The following is a 25,018-nucleotide window of genomic DNA, read 5'->3' on the forward strand; positions in this document are numbered from 1 at the left end:
GAGTCGTCCCCGTCCCCCCCAGTATACGGCCAGAACCATGGACCCGGTACTTGTGGTTCGGACTGTCTCCAACCAGCCATAATGTTGTGAGAGTGAAATTATGTCTAAGTCCAGCTTTGGTACATTAGAAGCAACTCTGAAACTTAACCTAAGCGTTTTTCGAAGCTACTTACTTTTTGGCTAACTTCTTATAGGAAGGTCTAGGAGCGCTGAAAATGAACGTGCGCGTCTTTCACTCTTCCCGAGGGACTTAGAAGAATTTTGTGATATTTTTTATTAAAATGGTGTATAAGGGTATATATATAAATATATTATATAAATATATTTTATGCACTGTATATGAGCTGGCGATTTCTAAGTCTGTGGTTCCGAGAGGGGGTAACCAGGCTCACTAATAAAGGTCAAGCCACTTGGCTGCCAGAATGCCCTGCTTCAGCACAGACCAGAAAGGCATTGTGATAAGCTTATCCCCGGTATAGTCAGGGGTTAATGGGAGTCGTCCCCGTCCCCCCAGTATACGCCCAGAACCATCGACCCGGTACTTGTGGTTCGGACTGTCTCCAACCAGCCATAATGTTGTGAGAGTGAAATTATGTCTAAGTCCAGCTTTGGTACATTAGAAGCAACTCTGAAACTTAACCAAAGCGTTTTTCGAAGCTACTTTTTGGCTAACTTCTTATAGGAAGGTCTAGGAGCGCTGAAAATGAACGTGCGCGTCTTTCACTCTTCCCGAGGGACTTAGAATAATTTTGTGATATTTTTTATTAAAATGGTGTATAAGGGTATATATATAAATATATTTTATGCACTGTATATGAGCTGGCGATTTCTAAGTCTGTGGTTCCGAGAGGGGGTAACCAGGCTCACTAATAAAGGTCAAGCCACTTGGCTGCCAGAATGCCCTGCTTCAGCACAGACCAGAAAGGCATTGTGATAAGCGTATCCCCGGTATAGTCAGGGGTTAATGGGAGTCGTCCCCGTCCCCCCAGTATACGCCCAGAACCATCGACCCGGTACTTGTGGTTCGGACTGTCTCCAACCAGCCATAATGTTGTGAGAGTGAAATTATGTCTAAGTCCAGCTTTGGTACATTAGAAGCAACTCTGAAACTTAACCTAAGCGTTTTTCGAAGCTACTTTTTGGCTAACTTCTTATAGGAAGGTCTAGGAGCGCTGAAAATGAACGTGCGCGTCTTTCACTCTTCCCGAGGGACTTAGAAGAATTTTGTGATATTTTTTATTAAAATGGTGTATAAGGGTATATATATAAATATATTTTATGCACTGTATATGAGCTGGCGATTTCTAAGTCTGTGGTTCCGAGAGGGGGTAACCAGGCTCACTAATAAAGGTCAAGCCACTTGGCTGCCAGAATGCCCTGCTTCAGCACAGACCAGAAAGGCATTGTGATAAGCGTATCCCCGGTATAGTCAGGGGTTAATGGGAGTCGTCCCCGTCCCCCCCAGTATACGCCCAGAACCATGGACCCGGTACTTGTGGTTCGGACTGTCTCCAACCAGCCATAATGTTGTGAGAGTGAAATTATGTCTAAGTCCAGCTTTGGTACATTAGAAGCAACTCTGAAACTTAACCTAAGCGTTTTTCGAAGCTACTTTTTGGCTAACTTCTTATAGGAAGGTCTAGGAGCGCTGAAAATGAACGTGCGCGTCTTTCACTCTTCCCGAGGGACTTAGAAGAATTTTGTGATATTTTTTATTAAAATGGTGTATAAGGGTATATATATAAATATATTTTATGCACTGTATATGAGCTGGCGATTTCTAAGTCTGTGGTTCCGAGAGGGGGTAACCAGGCTCACTAATAAAGGTCAAGCCACTTGGCTGCCAGAATGCCCTGCTTCAGCACAGACCAGAGAGGCATTGTGATAAGCGTATCCCCGGTATAGTCAGGGGTTAATGGGAGTCGTCCCCGTCCCCCCCAGTATACGCCCAGAACCATGGACCCGGTACTTGTGGTTCGGACTGTCTCCAACCAGCCATAATGTTGTGAGAGTGAAATTATGTCTAAGTCCAGCTTTGGTACATTAGAAGCAACTCTGAAACTTAACCTAAGCGTTTTTCGAAGCTACTTTTTGGCTAACTTCTTATAGGAAGGTCTGGAAGCGCTGAAAATGAACGTGCGCGTCTTTCACTCTTCCCGATGGATTTCGAAGAATTTTGTGATATTTTTTATTAAAATGGTGTATAAGGGTATATATATAAATATATTATATAAATATATTTTATGCACTGTATATGAGCTGGCGATTTCTAAGTCTGTGGTTCCGAGAGGGGGTAACCAGGCTCACTAATAAAGGTCAAGCCACTTGGCTGCCAGAATGCCCTGCTTCAGCACAGACCAGAAAGGCATTGTGATAAGCGTATCCCCGGTATAGTCAGGGGTTAATGGGAGTCGTCCCCGTCCCCCCAGTATACGCCCAGAACCATCGACCCGGTACTTGTGGTTCAGACTGTCTCCAACCAGCCATAATGTTGTGAGAGTGAAATTATGTCTAAGTCCAGCTTTGGTACATTAGAAGCAACTCTGAAACTTAACCTAAGCGTTTTTCGAAGCTACTTTTTGGCTAACTTCTTATAGGAAGGTCTAGGAGCGCTGAAAATGAACGTGCGCGTCTTTCACTCTTCCCGAGGGACTTAGAAGAATTTTGTGATATTTTTTATTAAAATGGTGTATAAGGGTATATATAGAAATATATTTTATGCACTGTATATGAGCTGGCGATTTCTAAGTCTGTGGTTCCGAGAGGGGGTAACCAGGCTCACTAATAAAGGTCAAGCCACTTGGTTTCCAGAATGCCCTGCTTCAGCACAGACCAGAAAGGCATTGTGATAAGCGTATCCCCGGTATAGTCAGGGGTTAATGGGAGTCGCCCCCGTACCCCTAGTATACGGCCAGAACCATGGACCCGGTACTTGTGCTTCGGACTGTCTCCAACCAGCCATAATGTTGTGAGAGTGAAATTATGTCTAAGTCCAGCTTTGGTACAGTACATTAGAAGCAACTCTGAAACTTAACCTAAGCGTTTTTCGAAGCTACTTACTTTTTGGTTAACTTCTTATAGGAAGGTCTAGGAGCGCTGAAAATGAACGTGCGCGTCTTTCACTCTTCCCGAGGGACTTAGAAGAATTTTGTGATATTTTTTATTAAAATGGTGTATAAGGGTTTATATATAAATATATTATATAAATATATTTTATGCACTGTATATGAGCTGGCGATTTCTAAGTCTGTGGTTCCGAGAGGGGGTAACCAGGCTCACTAATAAAGGTCAAGCCACTTGGCTGCCAGAATGCCCTGCTTCAGCACAGACCAGAAAGGCATTGTGATAAGCGTATCCCCGGTATAGTCAGGGGTTAATGGGAGTCGTCCCCGTCCCCCCAGTATACGCCCAGAACCATCGACCCGGTACTTGTGGTTCGGAGTGTCTCCAACCAGCCATAATGTTGTGAGAGTGAAATTATGTCTAAGTCCAGCTTTGGTACATTAGAAGCAACTCTGAAACTTAACCTAAGCGTTTTTCGAAGCTACTTTTTGGCTAACTTCTTATAGGAAGGTCTAGGAGCTCTGAAAATGAACGTACGCGTCTTTCACTCTTCCCGAGGTACTTAGAAGAATTTTGTGATATTTTTTATTAAAATGGTGTATAAGGGTATATATATAAATATATTTTATGCACTGTATATGAGCTGGCGATTTCTAAGTCTGTGGTTCCGAGAGGGGGTAACCAGGCTCACTAATAAAGGTCAAGCCACTTGGTTTCCAGAATGCCCTGCTTCAGCACAGACCAGAAAGGCATTGTGATAAGCGTATCCCCGGTATAGTCAGAGGTTAATGGGAGTCGTCCCCGTCCCCCCAGTATACGCCCAGAACAATCGACCCGGTACTTGTGGTTCAGACTGTCTCCAACCAGCCATAATGTTGTGAGAGTGAAATTATGTCTAAGTCCAGCTTTGGTACATTAGAAGCAACTCTGAAACTTAACCTAAGCGTTTTTCGAAGCTACTTTTTGGCTAACTTCTTATAGGAAGGTCTAGGAGCGCTGAAAATGAACGTGCGCGTCTTTCACTCTTCCCGAGGGACTTAGAAGAATTTTGTGATATTTTTTATTAAAATGGTGTATAAGGGTATATATATAAATATATTTTATGCACTGTATATGAGCTGGCGATTTCTAAGTCTGTGGTTCCGAGAGGGGGTAACCAGGCTCACTAATAAAGGTCAAGCCACTTGGCTGCCAGAATGCCCTGCTTCAGCACAGACCAGAAAGGCATTGTGATAAGCGTATCCCCGGTATAGTCAGGGGTTAATGGGAGTCGTCCCCGTCCCCCCAGTATACGCCCAGAACCATCGACCCGGTACTTGTGGTTCGGACTGTCTCCAACCAGCCATAATGTTGTGAGAGTGAAATTATGTCTAAGTCCAGCTTTGGTACATTAGAAGCAACTCTGAAACTTAACCTAAGCGTTTTTCGAAGCTACTTTTTGGCTAACTTCTTATAGGAAGGTCTAGGAGCGCTGAAAATGAACGTGCGCGTCTTTCACTCTTCCCGAGGGACTTAGAAGAATTTTGTGATATTTTTTATTAAAATGGTGTATAAGGGTATATATATAAATATATTATATAAATATATTTTATGCACTGTATATGAGCTGGCGATTTCTAAGTCTGTGGTTCCGAGAGGGGGTAACCAGGCTCACTAATAAAGGTCAAGCCACTTGGCTGCCAGAATGCCCTGCTTCAGCACAGACCAGAAAGGCATTGTGATAAGCTTATCCCGGTATAGTCAGGGGTTAATGGGAGTCGTCCCCGTCCCCCCAGTATACGCCCAGAACAATCGACCCGGTACTTGTGGTTCAGACTGTCTCCAACCAGCCATAATGTTGTGAGAGTGAAATTATGTCTAAGTCCAGCTTTGGTACATTAGAAGCAACTCTGAAACTTAACCTAAGCGTTTTTCGAAGCTACTTTTTGGCTAACTTCTTATAGGAAGGTCTAGGAGCGCTGAAAATGAACGTGCGCGTCTTTCACTCTTCCCGAGGGACTTAGAAGAATTTTGTGATATTTTTTATTAAAATGGTGTATAAGGGTATATATATAAATATATTTTATGCACTGTATATGAGCTGGCGATTTCTAAGTCTGTGGTTCCGAGAGGGGGTAACCAGGCTCACTAATAAAGGTCAAGCCACTTGGCTGCCAGAATGCCCTGCTTCAGCACAGACCAGAAAGGCATTGTGATAAGCGTATCCCCGGTATAGTCAGGGGTTAATGGGAGTCGTCCCCGTCCCCCCAGTATACGCCCAGAACCATCGACCCGGTACTTGTGGTTCGGACTGTCTCCAACCAGCCATAATGTTGTGAGAGTGAAATTATGTCTAAGTCCAGCTTTGGTACATTAGAAGCAACTCTGAAACTTAACCTAAGCGTTTTTCGAAGCTACTTTTTGGCTAACTTCTTATAGGAAGGTCTAGGAGCGCTGAAAATGAACGTGCGCGTCTTTCACTCTTCCCGAGGGACTTAGAAGAATTTTGTGATATTTTTTATTAAAATGGTGTATAAGGGTATATATATAAATATATTATATAAATATATTTTATGCACTGTATATGAGCTGGCGATTTCTAAGTCTGTGGTTCCGAGAGGGGGTAACCAGGCTCACTAATAAAGGTCAAGCCACTTGGCTGCCAGAATGCCCTGCTTCAGCACAGACCAGAAAGGCATTGTGATAAGCTTATCCCGGTATAGTCAGGGGTTAATGGGAGTCGTCCCCGTCCCCCCAGTATACGCCCAGAACCATCGACCCGGTACTTGTGGTTCGGACTGTCTCCAACCAGCCATAATGTTGTGAGAGTGAAATTATGTCTAAGTCCAGCTTTGGTACATTAGAAGCAACTCTGAAACTTAACCTAAGCGTTTTTCGAAGCTACTTTTTGGCTAACTTCTTATAGGAAGGTCTAGGAGCGCTGAAAATGAACGTGCGCGTCTTTCACTTTTCCCGAGGGTCTTAGAAGAATTTTGTGATATTTTTTATTAAAATGGTGTATAAGGGTATATATATAAATATATTTTATGCACTGTATATGAGCTGGCGATTTCTAAGTCTGTGGTTCCGAGAGGGGGTAACCAGGCTCACTAATAAAGGTCAAGCCACTTGGCTGCCAGAATGCCCTGCTTCAGCACAGACCAGAAAGGCATTGTGATAAGCGTATCCCCGGTATAGTCAGGGGTTAATGGGAGTCGTCCCCGTCCCCCCAGTATACGCCCAGAACCATCGACCCGGTACTTGTGGTTCAGACTGTCTCCAACCAGCCATAATGTTGTGAGAGTGAAATTATGTCTAAGTCCAGCTTTGGTACATTAGAAGCAACTCTGAAACTTAACCTAAGCGTTTTTCGAAGCTACTTTTTGAATAACTTCTTATAGGAAGGTCTAGGAGCTCTGAAAATGAACGTGCGCGTCTTTCACTCTTCCCGAGGGACTTAGAAGAATTTTGTGATATTTTTTATTAAAATGGTGTATAAGGGTATATATATAAATATATTTTATGCACTGTATATGAGCTGGCGATTTCTAAGTCTGTGGTTCCGAGAGGGGGTAACCAGGCTCACTAATAAAGGTCAAGCCACTTGGCTGCCAGAATGCCCTGCTTCAGCACAGACCAGAGAGGCATTGTGATAAGCGTATCCCCGGTATAGTCAGGGGTTAATGGGAGTCGTCCCCGTCCCCCCCAGTATACGCCCAGAACCATGGACCCGGTACTTGTGGTTCGGACTGTCTCCAACCAGCCATAATGTTGTGAGAGTGAAATTATGTCTAAGTCCAGCTTTGGTACATTAGAAGCAACTCTGAAACTTAACCTAAGCGTTTTTCGAAGCTACTTTTTGGCTAACTTCTTATAGGAAGGTCTGGAAGCGCTGAAAATGAACGTGCGCGTCTTTCACTCTTCCCGATGGATTTCGAAGAATTTTGTGATATTTTTTATTAAAATGGTGTATAAGGGTATATATATAAATATATTATATAAATATATTTTATGCACTGTATATGAGCTGGCGATTTCTAAGTCTGTGGTTCCGAGAGGGGGTAACCAGGCTCACTAATAAAGGTCAAGCCACTTGGCTGCCAGAATGCCCTGCTTCAGCACAGACCAGAAAGGCATTGTGATAAGCGTATCCCCGGTATAGTCAGGGGTTAATGGGAGTCGTCCCCGTCCCCCCAGTATACGCCCAGAACCATCGACCCGGTCTTGTGGTTCAGACTGTCTCCAACCAGCCATAATGTTGTGAGAGTGAAATTATGTCTAAGTCCAGCTTTGGTACATTAGAAGCAACTCTGAAACTTAACCTAAGCGTTTTTCGAAGCTACTTTTTGGCTAACTTCTTATAGGAAGGTCTAGGAGCGCTGAAAATGAACGTGCGCGTCTTTCACTCTTCCCGAGGGACTTAGAAGAATTTTGTGATATTTTTTATTAAAATGGTGTATAAGGGTATATATAGAAATATATTTTATGCACTGTATATGAGCTGGCGATTTCTAAGTCTGTGGTTCCGAGAGGGGGTAACCAGGCTCACTAATAAAGGTCAAGCCACTTGGTTTCCAGAATGCCCTGCTTCAGCACAGACCAGAAAGGCATTGTGATAAGCGTATCCCCGGTATAGTCAGGGGTTAATGGGAGTCGCCCCCGTACCCCTAGTATACGGCCAGAACCATGGACCCGGTACTTGTGCTTCGGACTGTCTCCAACCAGCCATAATGTTGTGAGAGTGAAATTATGTCTAAGTCCAGCTTTGGTACATTAGAAGCAACTCTGAAACTTAACCTAAGCGTTTTTCGAAGCTACTTACTTTTTGGCTAACTTCTTATAGGAAGGTCTAGGAGCGCTGAAAATGAACGTGCGCGTCTTTCACTCTTCCCGAGGGACTTAGAAGAATTTTGTGATATTTTTTATTAAAATGGTGTATAAGGGTTTATATATAAATATATTATATAAATATATTTTATGCACTGTATATGAGCTGGCGATTTCTAAGTCTGTGGTTCCGAGAGGGGGTAACCAGGCTCACTAATAAAGGTCAAGCCACTTGGCTGCCAGAATGCCCTGCTTCAGCACAGACCAGAAAGGCATTGTGATAAGCGTATCCCCGGTATAGTCAGGGGTTAATGGGAGTCGTCCCCGTCCCCCCAGTATACGCCCAGAACCATCGACCCGGTCTTGTGGTTCAGACTGTCTCCAACCAGCCATAATGTTGTGAGAGTGAAATTATGTCTAAGTCCAGCTTTGGTACATTAGAAGCAACTCTGAAACTTAACCTAAGCGTTTTTCGAAGCTACTTTTTGGCTAACTTCTTATAGGAAGGTCTAGGAGCGCTGAAAATGAACGTGCGCGTCTTTCACTCTTCCCGAGGGACTTAGAAGAATTTTGTGATATTTTTTATTAAAATGGTGTATAAGGGTATATATAGAAATATATTTTATGCACTGTATATGAGCTGGCGATTTCTAAGTCTGTGGTTCCGAGAGGGGGTAACCAGGCTCACTAATAAAGGTCAAGCCACTTGGTTTCCAGAATGCCCTGCTTCAGCACAGACCAGAAAGGCATTGTGATAAGCGTATCCCCGGTATAGTCAGGGGTTAATGGGAGTCGCCCCCGTACCCCTAGTATACGGCCAGAACCATGGACCCGGTACTTGTGCTTCGGACTGTCTCCAACCAGCCATAATGTTGTGAGAGTGAAATTATGTCTAAGTCCAGCTTTGGTACATTAGAAGCAACTCTGAAACTTAACCTAAGCGTTTTTCGAAGCTACTTACTTTTTGGCTAACTTCTTATAGGAAGGTCTAGGAGCGCTGAAAATGAACGTGCGCGTCTTTCACTCTTCCCGAGGGACTTAGAAGAATTTTGTGATATTTTTTATTAAAATGGTGTATAAGGGTTTATATATAAATATATTATATAAATATATTTTATGCACTGTATATGAGCTGGCGATTTCTAAGTCTGTGGTTCCGAGAGGGGGTAACCAGGCTCACTAATAAAGGTCAAGCCACTTGGCTGCCAGAATGCCCTGCTTCAGCACAGACCAGAAAGGCATTGTGATAAGCGTATCCCCGGTATAGTCAGGGGTTAATGGGAGTCGTCCCCGTCCCCCCAGTATACGCCCAGAACCATCGACCCGGTACTTGTGGTTCGGAGTGTCTCCAACCAGCCATAATGTTGTGAGAGTGAAATTATGTCTAAGTCCAGCTTTGGTACATTAGAAGCAACTCTGAAACTTAACCTAAGCGTTTTTCGAAGCTACTTTTTGGCTAACTTCTTATAGGAAGGTCTAGGAGCTCTGAAAATGAACGTACGCGTCTTTCACTCTTCCCGAGGGACTTAGAAGAATTTTGTGATATTTTTTATTAAAATGGTGTATAAGGGTATATATATAAATATATTTTATGCACTGTATATGAGCTGGCGATTTCTAAGTCTGTGGTTCCGAGAGGGGGTAACCAGGCTCACTAATAAAGGTCAAGCCACTTGGTTTCCAGAATGCCCTGCTTCAGCACAGACCAGAAAGGCATTGTGATAAGCGTATCCCCGGTATAGTCAGGGGTTAATGGGAGTCGTCCCCGTCCCCCCAGTATACGCCCAGAACCATCGACCCGGTACTTGTGGTTCAGACTGTCTCCAACCAGCCATAATGTTGTGAGAGTGAAATTATGTCTAAGTCCAGCTTTGGTACATTAGAAGCAACTCTGAAACTTAACCTAAGCGTTTTTCGAAGCTACTTTTTGGCTAACTTCTTATAGGAAGGTCTAGGAGCTCTGAAAATGAACGTGCGCGTCTTTCACTCTTCCCGAGGGACTTAGAAGAATTTTGTGATATTTTTTATTAAAATGGTGTATAAGGGTATATATATAAATATATTTTATGCACTGTATATGAGCTGGCGATTTCTAAGTCTGTGGTTCCGAGAGGGGGTAACCAGGCTCACTAATAAAGGTCAAGCCACTTGGCTGCCAGAATGCCCTGCTTCAGCACAGACCAGAGAGGCATTGTGATAAGCGTATCCCCGGTATAGTCAGGGGTTAATAGGAGTCGTCCCCGTCCCCCCCAGTATACGCCCAGAACCATGGACCCGGTACTTGTGGTTCGGACTGTCTCCAACCAGCCATAATGTTGTGAGAGTGAAATTATGTCTAAGTCCAGCTTTGGTACATTAGAAGCAACTCTGAAACTTAACCTAAGCGTTTTTCGAAGCTACTTTTTGGCTAACTTCTTATAGGAAGGTCTGGAAGCGCTGAAAATGAACGTGCGCGTCTTTCACTCTTCCCGATGGATTTCGAAGAATTTTGTGATATTTTTTATTAAAATGGTGTATAAGGGTATATATATAAATATATTATATAAATATATTTTATGCACTGTATATGAGCTGGCGATTTCTAAGTCTGTGGTTCCGAGAGGGGGTAACCAGGCTCACTAATAAAGGTCAAGCCACTTGGCTGCCAGAATGCCCTGCTTCAGCACAGACCAGAAAGGCATTGTGATAAGCGTATCCCCGGTATAGTCAGGGGTTAATGGGAGTCGTCCCCGTCCCCCCAGTATACGCCCAGAACCATCGACCCGGTCTTGTGGTTCAGACTGTCTCCAACCAGCCATAATGTTGTGAGAGTGAAATTATGTCTAAGTCCAGCTTTGGTACATTAGAAGCAACTCTGAAACTTAACCTAAGCGTTTTTCGAAGCTACTTTTTGGCTAACTTCTTATAGGAAGGTCTAGGAGCGCTGAAAATGAACGTGCGCGTCTTTCACTCTTCCCGAGGGACTTAGAAGAATTTTGTGATATTTTTTATTAAAATGGTGTATAAGGGTATATATAGAAATATATTTTATGCACTGTATATGAGCTGGCGATTTCTAAGTCTGTCGTTCCGAGAGGGGGTAACCAGGCTCACTAATAAAGGTCAAGCCACTTGGTTTCCAGAATGCCCTGCTTCAGCACAGACCAGAAAGGCATTGTGATAAGCGTATCCCCGGTATAGTCAGGGGTTAATGGGAGTCGCCCCCGTACCCCTAGTATACGGCCAGAACCATGGACCCGGTACTTGTGCTTCGGACTGTCTCCAACCAGCCATAATGTTGTGAGAGTGAAATTATGTCTAAGTCCAGCTTTGGTACATTAGAAGCAACTCTGAAACTTAACCTAAGCGTTTTTCGAAGCTACTTACTTTTTGGCTAACTTCTTATAGGAAGGTCTAGGAGCGCTGAAAATGAACGTGCGCGTCTTTCACTCTTCCCGAGGGACTTAGAAGAATTTTGTGATATTTTTTATTAAAATGGTGTATAAGGGTTTATATATAAATATATTATATAAATATATTTTATGCACTGTATATGAGCTGGCGATTTCTAAGTCTGTGGTTCCGAGAGGGGGTAACCAGGCTCACTAATAAAGGTCAAGCCACTTGGCTGCCAGAATGCCCTGCTTCAGCACAGACCAGAAAGGCATTGTGATAAGCGTATCCCCGGTATAGTCAGGGGTTAATGGGAGTCGTCCCCGTCCCCCCAGTATACGCCCAGAACCATCGACCCGGTACTTGTGGTTCGGAGTGTCTCCAACCAGCCATAATGTTGTGAGAGTGAAATTATGTCTAAGTCCAGCTTTGGTACATTAGAAGCAACTCTGAAACTTAACCTAAGCGTTTTTCGAAGCTACTTTTTGGCTAACTTCTTATAGGAAGGTCTAGGAGCTCTGAAAATGAACGTACGCGTCTTTCACTCTTCCCGAGGGACTTAGAAGAATTTTGTGATATTTTTTATTAAAATGGTGTATAAGGGTATATATATAAATATATTTTATGCACTGTATATGAGCTGGCGATTTCTAAGTCTGTGGTTCCGAGAGGGGGTAACCAGGCTCACTAATAAAGGTCAAGCCACTTGGTTTCCAGAATGCCCTGCTTCAGCACAGACCAGAAAGGCATTGTGATTAGCGTATCCCCGGTATAGTCAGGGGTTAATGGGAGTCGTCCCCGTCCCCCCAGTATACGCCCAGAACCATCGACCCGGTACTTGTGGTTCAGACTGTCTCCAACCAGCCATAATGTTGTGAGAGTGAAATTATGTCTAAGTCCAGCTTTGGTACATTAGAAGCAACTCTGAAACTTAACCTAAGCGTTTTTCGAAGCTACTTTTTGGCTAACTTCTTATAGGAAGGTCTAGGAGCTCTGAAAATGAACGTGCGCGTCTTTCACTCTTCCCGAGGGACTTAGAAGAATTTTGTGATATTTTTTATTAAAATGGTGTATAAGGGTATATATATAAATATATTTTATGCACTGTATATGAGCTGGCGATTTCTAAGTCTGTGGTTCCGAGAGGGGGTAACCAGGCTCACTAATAAAGGTCAAGCCACTTGGCTGCCAGAATGCCCTGCTTCAGCACAGACCAGAGAGGCATTGTGATAAGCGTATCCCCGGTATAGTCAGGGGTTAATGGGAGTCGTCCCCGTCCCCCCCAGTATACGCCCAGAACCATGGACCCGGTACTTGTGGTTCGGACTGTCTCCAACCAGCCATAATGTTGTGAGAGTGAAATTATGTCTAAGTCCAGCTTTGGTACATTAGAAGCAACTCTGAAACTTAACCTAAGCGTTTTTCGAAGCTACTTTTTGGCTAACTTCTTATAGGAAGGTCTGGAAGCGCTGAAAATGAACGTGCGCGTCTTTCACTCTTCCCGATGGATTTCGAAGAATTTTGTGATATTTTTTATTAAAATGGTGTATAAGGGTATATATATAAATATATTATATAAATATATTTTATGCACTGTATATGAGCTGGCGATTTCTAAGTCTGTGGTTCCGAGAGGGGGTAACCAGGCTCACTAATAAAGGTCAAGCCACTTGGCTGCCAGAATGCCCTGCTTCAGCACAGACCAGAAAGGCATTGTGATAAGCGTATCCCCGGTATAGTCAGGGGTTAATGGGAGTCGTCCCCGTCCCCCCAGTATACGCCCAGAACCATCGACCCGGTCTTGTGGTTCAGACTGTCTCCAACCAGCCATAATGTTGTGAGAGTGAAATTATGTCTAAGTCCAGCTTTGGTACATTAGAAGCAACTCTGAAACTTAACCTAAGCGTTTTTCGAAGCTACTTTTTGGCTAACTTCTTATAGGAAGGTCTAGGAGCGCTGAAAATGAACGTGCGCGTCTTTCACTCTTCCCGAGGGACTTAGAAGAATTTTGTGATATTTTTTATTAAAATGGTGTATAAGGGTATATATAGAAATATATTTTATGCACTGTATATGAGCTGGCGATTTCTAAGTCTGTGGTTCCGAGAGGGGGTAACCAGGCTCACTAATAAAGGTCAAGACACTTGGTTTCCAGAATGCCCTGCTTCAGCACAGACCAGAAAGGCATTGTGATAAGCGTATCCCCGGTATAGTCAGGGGTTAATGGGAGTCGCCCCCGTACCCCTAGTATACGGCCAGAACCATGGACCCGGTACTTGTGCTTCGGACTGTCTCCAACCAGCCATAATGTTGTGAGAGTGAAATTATGTCTAAGTCCAGCTTTGGTACATTAGAAGCAACTCTGAAACTTAACCTAAGCGTTTTTCGAAGCTACTTACTTTTTGGCTAACTTCTTATAGGAAGGTCCAGGAGCGCTGAAAATGAACGTGCGCGTCTTTCACTCTTCCCGAGGGACTTAGAAGAATTTTGTGATATTTTTTATTAAAATGGTGTATAAGGGTTTATATATAAATATATTATATAAATATATTTTATGCACTGTATATGAGCTGGCGATTTCTAAGTCTGTGGTTCCGAGAGGGGGTAACCAGGCTCACTAATAAAGGTCAAGCCACTTGGCTGCCAGAATGCCCTGCTTCAGCACAGACCAGAAAGGCATTGTGATAAGCGTATCCCCGGTATAGTCAGGGGTTAATGGGAGTCGTCCCCGTCCCCCCAGTATACGCCCAGAACCATCGACCCGGTACTTGTGGTTCGGAGTGTCTCCAACCAGCCATAATGTTGTGAGAGTGAAATTATGTCTAAGTCCAGCTTTGGTACATTAGAAGCAACTCTGAAACTTAACCTAAGCGTTTTTCGAAGCTACTTTTTGGCTAACTTCTTATAGGAAGGTCTAGGAGCTCTGAAAATGAACGTACGCGTCTTTCACTCTTCCCGAGGGACTTAGAAGAATTTTGTGATATTTTTTATTAAAATGGTGTATAAGGGTATATATATAAATATATTTTATGCACTGTATATGAGCTGGCGATTTCTAAGTCTGTGGTTCCGAGAGGGGGTAACCAGGCTCACTAATAAAGGTCAAGCCACTTGGTTTCCAGAATGCCCTGCTTCAGCACAGACCAGAAAGGCATTGTGATAAGCGTATCCCCGGTATAGTCAGGGGTTAATGGGAGTCGTCCCCGTCCCCCCAGTATACGCCCAGAACCATCGACCCGGTACTTGTGGTTCAGACTGTCTCCAACCAGCCATAATGTTGTGAGAGTGAAATTATGTCTAAGTCCAGCTTTGGTACATTAGAAGCAACTCTGAAACTTAACCTAAGCGTTTTTCGAAGCTACTTTTTGGCTAACTTCTTATAGGAAGGTCTAGGAGCGCTGAAAATGAACGTGCGCGTCTTTCACTCTTCCCGAGGGACTTAGAAGAATTTTGTGATATTTTTTATTAAAATGGTGTATAAGGGTATATATATAAATATATTTTATGCACTGTATATGAGCTGGCGATTTCTAAGTCTGTGGTTCCGAGAGGGGGTAACCAGGCTCACTAATAAAGGTCAAGCCACTTGGCTGCCAGAATGCCCTGCTTCAGCACAGACCAGAAAGGCATTGTGATAAGCGTATCCCCGGTATAGTCAGGGGTTAATGGGAGTCGTCCCCGTCCCCCCAGTATACGCCCAGAACCATCGACCCGGTACTTGTGGTTCGGACTGTCTCCAACCAGCCATAATGTTGTGAGAGTGAAATTATGTCTAAGTCCAGCTTTGGTACATTAGAAGCAACTCTGAAACTTAACCTAAGCGTTTTTCGAAGCTACTTTTTGGCTAACTTCTTATAGGAAGGTCTAGGAGCGCTGAAAATGAACGTGCGCGTCTTTCACTCTTCCCGAGGGACTTAGAAGAATTTTGTGATATTTTTTATTAAAATGGTGTATAAGGGTATATATATAAATATATTATATAAATATATTTTATGCACTGTATATGAGCTGGCGATTTCTAAGTCTGTGGTTCCGAGAGGGGGTAACCAGGCTCACTAATAAAGGTCAAGCCACTTGGCTGCCAGAATGCCCTGCTTCAGCACAGACCAGAAAGGCATTGTGATAAGCTTATCCCCGGTATAGTCAGGGGTTAATGGGAGTCGTCCCCGTCCCCCCAGTATACGCCCAGAACCATCGACCCGGTACTTGTGGTTCGGACTGTCTCCAACCAGCCATAATGTTGTGAGAGTGAAATTATGTCTAAGTCCAGCTTTGGTACATTAGAAGCAACTCTGAAACTTAACCTAAGCGTTTTTCGAAGCTACTTTTTAGCTAACTTCTTATAGGAAGGTCTAGGAGCGCTGAAAATGAACGTGCGTGTCTTTCACTCTTCCCGAGGGACTTAGAAGAATTTTGTGATATTTTTTATTAAAATGGTGTATAAGGGTATATATAGAAATATATTTTATGCACTGTATATGAGCTGGCGATTTCTAAGTCTGTGGTTCCGAGAGGGGGTAACCAGGCTCACTAATAAAGGTCAAGCCACTTGGTTTCCAGAATGCCCTGCTTCAGCACAGACCAGAAAGGCATTGTGATAAGCGTATCCCCGGTATAGTCAGGGGTTAATGGGAGTCGCCCCCGTCCCCCCAGTATACGGCCAGAACCATGGACCCGGTACTTGTGCTTCGGACTGTCTCCAACCAGCCATAATGTTGTGAGAGTGAAATTATGTCTAAGTCCAGCTTTGGTACATTAGAAGCAACTCTGAAACTTAACCTAAGCGTTTTTCGAAGCTACTTACTTTTTGGCTAACTTCTTATAGGAAGGTCTAGGAGCGCTGAAAATGAACGTGCGCGTCTTTCACTCTTCCCGAGGGACTTAGAAGAATTTTGTGATATTTTTTTATTAAAATGGTGTATAAGGGTATATATATAAATATATTATATAAATATATTTTATGCACTGTATATGAGCTGGCGATTTCTAAGTCTGTGGTTCCGAGAGGGGGTAACCAGGCTCACTAATAAAGGTCAAACCACTTTGTTTCCAGAATGCCCTGCTTCAGCACAGACCAGAAAGGCATTGTGATAAGCGTATCCCCGGTATAGTCAAGGGTTAATGGGAGTCGTCCCCGTCCCCCCAGTATATGCCCAGAACCATCGACCCGGGACTTGTGGTTCGGACTGTCTCCAACCAGCCATAATGTTGTGAGAGTGAAATTATGTCTAAGTCCAGCTTTGGTACATTAGAAGCAACTCTGAAACTTAACCTAAGCGTTTTTCGAAGCTACTTACTTTTTGGCTAACTTCTTATAGGAAGGTCTAGGAGCTCTGAAAATGAACGTGCGCGTCTTTCACTCTTCCCGAGGGACTTAGAAGAATTTTGTGATATTTTTTATTAAAATGGTGTATAAGGGTATATATATATAAATATATTTTATGCACTGTATATGAGCTGGCGATTTCTAAGTCTGTGGTTCCGAGAGGGGGTAACCAGGCTCACTAATAAAGGTCAAGCCACTTGGCTGCCAGAATGCCCTGCTTCAGCACAGACCAGAGAGGCATTGTGATAAGCGTATCCCCGGTATAGTCAGGGGTTAATGGGAGTCGTCCCCGTCCCCCCCCAGTATACGCCCAGAACCATGGACCCGGTACTTGTGGTTCGGACTGTCTCCAACCAGCCATAATGTTGTGAGAGTGAAATTATGTCTAAGTCCAGCTTTGGTACATTAGAAGCAACTCTGAAACTTAACCTAAGCGTTTTTCGAAGCTACTTTTTGGCTAACTTCTTATAGGAAGGTCTGGAAGCGCTGAAAATGAACGTGCGCGTCTTTCACTCTTCCCGATGGATTTCGAAGAATTTTGTGATATTTTTTATTAAAATGGTGTATAAGGGTATATATATAAATATATTATATAAATATATTTTATGCACTGTATATGAGCTGGCGATTTCTAAGTCTGTGGTTCCGAGAGGGGGTAACCAGGCTCACTAATAAAGGTCAAGCCACTTGGTTTCCAGAATGCCCTGCTTCAGCACAGACCAGAAAGGCATTGTGATAAGCGTATCCCCGGTATAGTCAGGGGTTAATGGGAGTCGCCCCCGTCCCCCCAGTATACGGCCAGAACCATGGACCCGGTACTTGTGCTTCGGACTGTCTCCAACCAGCCATAATGTTGTGAGAGTGAAATTATGTCTAAGTCCAGCTTTGGTACATTAGAAGCAACTCTGAAACTTAACCTAAGCGTTTTTCGAAGCTACTTTTTGGCTAACTTCTTATAGGAAGGTCTAGGAGCTCTGAAAATGAACGTACGCGTCTTTCACTCTTCCCGAGGGACTTAGAAGAATTTTGTGATATTTTTTATTAAAATGCTGTATAAGGGTATATATATAAATATATTTTATGCACTGTATATGAGCTGGCGATTTCTAAGTCTGTGGTTCCGAGAGGGGGTAACCAGGCTCACTAATAAAGGTCAAGCCACTTGGTTTCCAGAATGCCCTGCTTCAGCACAGACCAGAAAGGCATTGTGATAAGCGTATCCCCGGTATAGTCAGGGGTTAATGGGAGTCGTCCCCGTCCCCCCAGTATACGCCCAGAACCATCGACCCGTTACTTGTGGTTCAGACTGTCTCCAACCAGCCATAATGTTGTGAGAGTGAAATTATGTCTAAGTCCAGCTTTGGTACATTAGAAGCAACTCTGAAACTTAACCTAAGCGTTTTTCGAAGCTACTTTTTGGCTAACTTCTTATAGGAAGGTCTAGGAGCGCTGAAAATGAACGTGCGCGTCTTTCACTCTTCCCGAGGGTCTTAGAAGAATTTTGTGATATTTTTTATTAAAATGGTGTATAAGGGTATATATATAAATATATTTTATGCACTGTATATGAGCTGGCGATTTCTAAGTCTGTGGTTCCGAGAGGGGGTAACCAGGCTCACTAATAAAGGTCAAGCCACTTGGCTGCCAGAATGCCCTGCTTCAGCACAGACCAGAAAGGCATTGTGATAAGCGTATCCCCGGTATAATCAGGGGTTAATGGGAGTCGTCCCCATCCCCCCAGTATACGCCCAGAACCATCGACCCGGTACTTGTGGTTCAGACTGTCTCCAACCAGCCATAATGTTGTGAGAGTGAAATTATGTCTAAGTCCAGCTTTGGTACATTAGAAGCAACTCTGAAACTTAACCTAAGCGTTTTTCGAAGCTACTTTTTGGCTAACTTCTTATAGGAAGGTCTAGGAGCTCTTAAAATGAACGTGCGCGTCTTTCACTCTTCCCGAGGGACTTAGAAGAATTTTGTGATATTTTTTATTAAAATGGTGTATAAGGGTATATATATAAATATATTTTATGCACTGTATATGAGCTGGCGATTTCTAAGTCTGTGGTTCCGAGAGGGGGTAACCAGGCTCACTAATAAAGGTCAAGCCACTTGGCTGCCAGAATGCCCTGCTTCAGCACAGACCAGAGAGGCATTGTGATAAGCGTATCCCCGGTATAGTCAGGGGTTAATGGGAGTCGTCCCCGTCCCCCCCAGTATACGCCCAGAACCATGGACCCGGTACTTGTGGTTCGGACTGTCTCCAACCAGCCATAATGTTGTGAGAGTGAAATTATGTCTAAGTCCAGCTTTGGTACATTAGAAGCAACTCTGAAACTTAACCTAAGCGTTTTTCGAAGCTACTTTTTGGCTAACTTCTTATAGGAAGGTCTGGAAGCGCTGAAAATGAACGTGCGCGTCTTTCACTCTTCCCGATGGATTTCGAAGAATTTTGTGATATTTTTTATTAAAATGGTGTATAAGGGTATATATAGAAATATATTTTATGCACTGTATATGAGCTGGCGATTTCTAAGTCTGTGGTTCCGAGAGGGGGTAACCAGGCTCACTAATAAAGGTCAAGCCACTTGGTTTCCAGAATGCCCTGCTTCAGCACAGACCAGAAAGGCATTGTGATAAGCGTATCCCCGGTATAGTCAGGGGTTAATGGGAGTCGCCCCCGTCCCCCCAGTATACGGCCAGAACCATGGACCCGGTACTTGTGCTTCGGACTGTCTCCAACCAGCCATAATGTTGTGAGAGTGAAATTATGTCTAAGTCCAGCTTTGGTACATTAGAAGCAACTCTGAAACTTAACCTAAGCGTTTTTCGAAGCTACTTACTTTTTGGCTAACTTCTTATAGGAAGGTCTAGGAGCGCTGAAAATGAACGTGCGCGTCTTTCACTCTTCCCGAGGGACTTAGAAGAATTTTGTGATATTTTTTTATTAAAATGGTGTATAAGGGTATATATATAAATATATTATATAAATATATTTTATGCACTGTATATGAGCTGGCGATTTCTAAGTCTGTGGTTCCGAGAGGGGGTAACCAGGCTCACTAATAAAGGTCAAACCACTTGGTTTCCAGAATGCCCTGCTTCAGCACAGACCAGAAAGGCATTGTGATAAGCGTATCCCCGGTATAGTCAAGGGTTAATGGGAGTCGTCCCCGTCCCCCCAGTATATGCCCAGAACCATCGACCCGGGACTTGTGGTTCGGACTGTCTCCAACCAGCCATAATGTTGTGAGAGTGAAATTATGTCTAAGTCCAGCTTTGGTACATTAGAAGCAACTCTGAAACTTAACCTAAGCGTTTTTCGAAGCTACTTACTTTTTGGCTAACTTCTTATAGGAAGGTCTAGGAGCGCTGAAAATGAACGTGCGCGTCTTTCACTCTTCCCGAGGGACTTAGAAGAATTTTGTGATATTTTTTATTAAAATGGTGTATAAGGGTATATATATAAATAAATTATATAAATATATTTTATGCACTGTATATGAGCTGGCGATTTCTAAGTCTGTGGTTCCGAGAGGGGGTAACCAGGCTCACTAATAAAGGTCAAGCCACTTGGCTGCCAGAATGCCCTGCTTCAGCACAGACCAGAAAGGCATTGTGATAAGCGTATCCCCGGTATAGTCAGGGGTTAATGGGAGTCGTCCCCGTCCCCCCAGTATACGCCCAGAACCATCGACCCGGTACTTGTGGTTCGGAGTGTCTCCAACCAGCCATAATGTTGTGAGAGTGAAATTATGTCTAAGTCCAGCTTTGGTACATTAGAAGCAACTCTGAAACTTAACCTAAGCGTTTTTCGAAGCTACTTTTTGGCTAACTTCTTATAGGAAGGTCTAGGAGCTCTGAAAATGAACGTACGCGTCTTTCACTCTTCCCGAGGGACTTAGAAGAATTTTGTGATATTTTTTATTAAAATGGTGTATAAGGGTATATATATAAATATATTTTATGCACTGTATATGAGCTGGCGATTTCTAAGTCTGTGGTTCCGAGAGGGGGTAACCAGGCTCACTAATAAAGGTCAAGCCACTTGGTTTCCAGAATGCCCTGCTTCAGCACAGACCAGAAAGGCATTGTGATAAGCGTATCCCCGGTATAGTCAGGGGTTAATGGGAGTCGTCCCCGTCCCCCCAGTATACGCCCAGAACCATCGACCCGGTACTTGTGGTTCAGACTGTCTCCAACCAGCCATAATGTTGTGAGAGTGAAATTATGTCTAAGTCCAGCTTTGGTACATTAGAAGCAACTCTGAAACTTAACCTAAGCGTTTTTCGAAGCTACTTTTTGGCTAACTTCTTATAGGAAGGTCTAGGAGCGCTGAAAATGAACGTGCGCGTCTTTCACTCTTCCCGAGGGTCTTAGAAGAATTTTGTGATATTTTTTATTAAAATGGTGTATAAGGGTATATATATAAATATATTTTATGCACTGTATATGAGCTGGCGATTTCTAAGTCTGTGGTTCCGAGAGGGGGTAACCAGGCTCACTAATAAAGGTCAAGCCACTTGGCTGCCAGAATGCCCTGCTTCAGCACAGACCAGAAAGGCATTGTGATAAGCGTATCCCCGGTATAGTCAGGGGTTAATGGGAGTCGTCCCCGTCCCCCCAGTATACGCCCAGAACCATCGACCCGGTACTTGTGGTTCAGACTGTCTCCAACCAGCCATAATGTTGTGAGAGTGAAATTATGTCTAAGTCCAGCTTTGGTACATTAGAAGCAACTCTGAAACTTAACCTAAGCGTTTTTCGAAGCTACTTTTTGGCTAACTTCTTATAGGAAGGTCTAGGAGCTCTGAAAATGAACGTGCGCGTCTTTCACTCTTCCCGAGGGACTTAGAAGAATTTTGTGATATTTTTTATTAAAATGGTGTATAAGGGTATATATATAAATATATTTTATGCACTGTATATGAGCTGGCGATTTCTAAGTCTGTGGTTCCGAGAGGGGGTAACCAGGCTCACTAATAAAGGTCAAGCCACTTGGCTGCCAGAATGCCCTGCTTCAGCACAGACCAGAGAGGCATTGTGATAAGCGTATCCCCGGTATAGTCAGGGGTTAATGGGAGTCGTCCCCGTCCCCCCCAGTATACGCCCAGAACCATGGACCCGATACTTGTGGTTCGGACTGTCTCCAACCAGCCATAATGTTGTGAGAGTGAAATTATGTCTAAGTCCAGCTTTGGTACATTAGAAGCAACTCTGAAACTTAACCTAAGCGTTTTTAGAAGCTACTTTTTGGCTAACTTCTTATAGGAAGGTCTGGAAGCGCTGAAAATGAACGTGCGCGTCTTTCACTCTTCCCGATGGATTTCGAAGAATTTTGTGATATTTTTTATTAAAATGGTGTATAAGGGTATATATATAAATATATTATATAAATATATTTTATGCACTGTATATGAGCTGGCGATTTATAAGTCTGTGGTTCCGAGAGGGGGTAACCAGGCTCACTAATAAAGGTCAAGCCACTTGGTTTCCAGAATGCCCTGCTTCAGCACAGACCAGAAAGGCATTGTGATAAGCGTATCCCCGGTATAGTCAGGGGTTAATGGGAGTCGCCCCCGTCCCCCCAGTATACGGCCAGAACCATGGACCCGGTACTTGTGCTTCGGACTGTCTCCAACCAGCCATAATGTTGTGAGAGTGAAATTATGTCTAAGTCCAGCTTTGGTACATTAGAAGCAACTCTGAAACTTAACCTAAGCGTTTTTCGAAGCTACTTTTTGGCTAACTTCTTATAGGAAGGTCTAGGAGCTCTGAAAATGAACGTACGCGTCTTTCACTCTTCCCGAGGGACTTAGAAGAATTTTGTGATATTTTTTATTAAAATGGTGTATAAGGGTATATATATAAATATATTTTATGCACTGTATATGAGCTGGCGATTTCTAAGTCTGTGGTTCCGAGAGGGGGTAACCAGGCTCACTAATAAAGGTCAAGCCACTTGGCTGCCAGAATGCCCTGCTTCAGCACAGACCAGAAAGGCATTGTGATAAGCGTATCCCCGGTATAGTCAGGGGTTAATGGGAGTCGTCCCCGTCCCCCCAGTATACGCCCAGAACCATCGACCCGGTACTTGTGGTTCAGACTGTCTCCAACCAGCCATAATGTTGTGAGAGTGAAATTATGTTTAAGTCCAGCTTTGGTACATTAGAAGCAACTCTGAAACTTAACCTAAGCGTTTTTCGAAGCTACTTTTTGGCTAACTTCTTATAGGAAGGTCTAGGAGCTCTGAAAATGAACGTGCGCGTCTTTCACTCTTCCCGAGGGACTTAGAAGAATTTTGTGATATTTTTTATTAAAATGGTGTATAAGGGTATATATATAAATATATTTTATGCACTGTATATGAGCTGGCGATTTCTAAGTCTGTGGTTCCGAGAGGGGGTAACCAGGCTCACTAATAAAGGTCAAGCCACTTGGCTGCCAGAATGCCCTGCTTCAGCACAGACCAGAGAGGCATTGTGATAAGCGTATCCCCGGTATAGTCAGGGGTTAATGGGAGTCGTCCCCGTCCCCCCCAGTATACGCCCAGAACCATGGACCCGGTACTTGTGGTTCGGACTGTCTCCAACCAGCCATAATGTTGTGAGAGTGAAATTATGTCTAAGTCCAGCTTTGGTACATTAGAAGCAACTCTGAAACTTAACCTAAGCGTTTTTAGAAGCTACTTTTTGGCTAACTTCTTATAGGAAGGTCTGGAAGCGCTGAAAATGAACGTGCGCGTCTTTCACTCTTCCCGATGGATTTCGAAGAATTTTGTGATATTTTTTATTAAAATGGTGTATAAGGGTATATATATAAATATATTATATAAATATATTTTATGCACTGTATATGAGCTGGCGATTTATAAGTCTGTGGTTCCGAGAGGGGGTAACCAGGCTCACTAATAAAGGTCAAGCCACTTGGTTTCCAGAATGCCCTGCTTCAGCACAGACCAGAAAGGCATTGTGATAAGCGTATCCCCGGTATAGTCAGGGGTTAATGGGAGTCGCCCCCGTCCCCCCAGTATACGGCCAGAACCATGGACCCGGTACTTGTGCTTCGGACTGTCTCCAACCAGCCATAATGTTGTGAGAGTGAAATTATGTCTAAGTCCAGCTTTGGTACATTAGAAGCAACTCTGAAACTTAACCTAAGCGTTTTTCGAAGCTACTTTTTGGCTAACTTCTTATAGGAAGGTCTAGGAGCTCTGAAAATGAACGTACGCGTCTTTCACTCTTCCCGAGGGACTTAGAAGAATTTTGTGATATTTTTTATTAAAATGGTGTATAAGGGTATATATATAAATATATTTTATGCACTGTATATGAGCTGGCGATTTCTAAGTCTGTGGTTCCGAGAGGGGGTAACCAGGCTCACTAATAAAGGTCAAGCCACTTGGTTTCCAGAATGCCCTGCTTCAGCACAGACCAGAAAGGCATTGTGATAAGCGTATCCCCGGTATAGTCAGGGGTTAATGGGAGTCGTCCCCGTCCCCCCAGTATACGCCCAGAACCATCGACCCGGTACTTGTGGTTCAGACTGTCTCCAACCAGCCATAATGTTGTGAGAGTGAAATTATGTCTAAGTCCAGCTTTGGTACATTAGAAGCAACTCTGAAACTTAACCTAAGCGTTTTTCGAAGCTACTTTTTGGCTAACTTCTTATAGGAAGGTCTAGGAGCTCTGAAAATGAACGTGCGCGTCTTTCACTCTTCCCGAGGGACTTAGAAGAATTTTGTGATATTTTTTATTAAAATGGTGTATAAGGGTATATATATAAATATATTTTATGCACTGTATATGAGCTGGCGATTTCTAAGTCTGTGGTTCCGAGAGGGGGTAACCAGGCTCACTAATAAAGGTCAAGCCACTTGGCTGCCAGAATGCCCTGCTTCAGCACAGACCAGAGAGGCATTGTGATAAGCGTATCCCCGGTATAGTCAGGGGTTAATGGGAGTCGTCCCCGTCCCCCCCAGTATACGCCCAGAACCATGGACCCGGTACTTGTGGTTCGGACTGTCTCCAACCAGCCATAATGTTGTGAGAGTGAAATTATGTCTAAGTCCAGCTTTGGTACATTAGAAGCAACTCTGAAACTTAACCTAAGCGTTTTTCGAAGCTACTTTTTGGCTAACTTCTTATAGGAAGGTCTGGAAGCGCTGAAAATGAACGTGCGCGTCTTTCACTCTTCCCGATGGATTTCGAAGAATTTTGTGATATTTTTTATTAAAATGGTGTATAAGGGTATATATATAAATATATTATATAAATATATTTTATGCACTGTATATGAGCTGGCGATTTCTAAGTCTGTGGTTCCGAGAGGGGGTAACCAGGCTCACTAATAAAGGTCAAGCCACTTGGTTTCCAGAATGCCCTGCTTCAGCACAGACCAGAAAGGCATTGTGATAAGCGTATCCCCGGTATAGTCAGGGGTTAATGGGAG

Source organism: Ascaphus truei, chromosome 1 (assembly GCF_040206685.1).
Source record: "Ascaphus truei isolate aAscTru1 chromosome 1, aAscTru1.hap1, whole genome shotgun sequence".
Taxonomy (NCBI): Eukaryota; Metazoa; Chordata; class Amphibia; order Anura; family Ascaphidae; genus Ascaphus; species Ascaphus truei.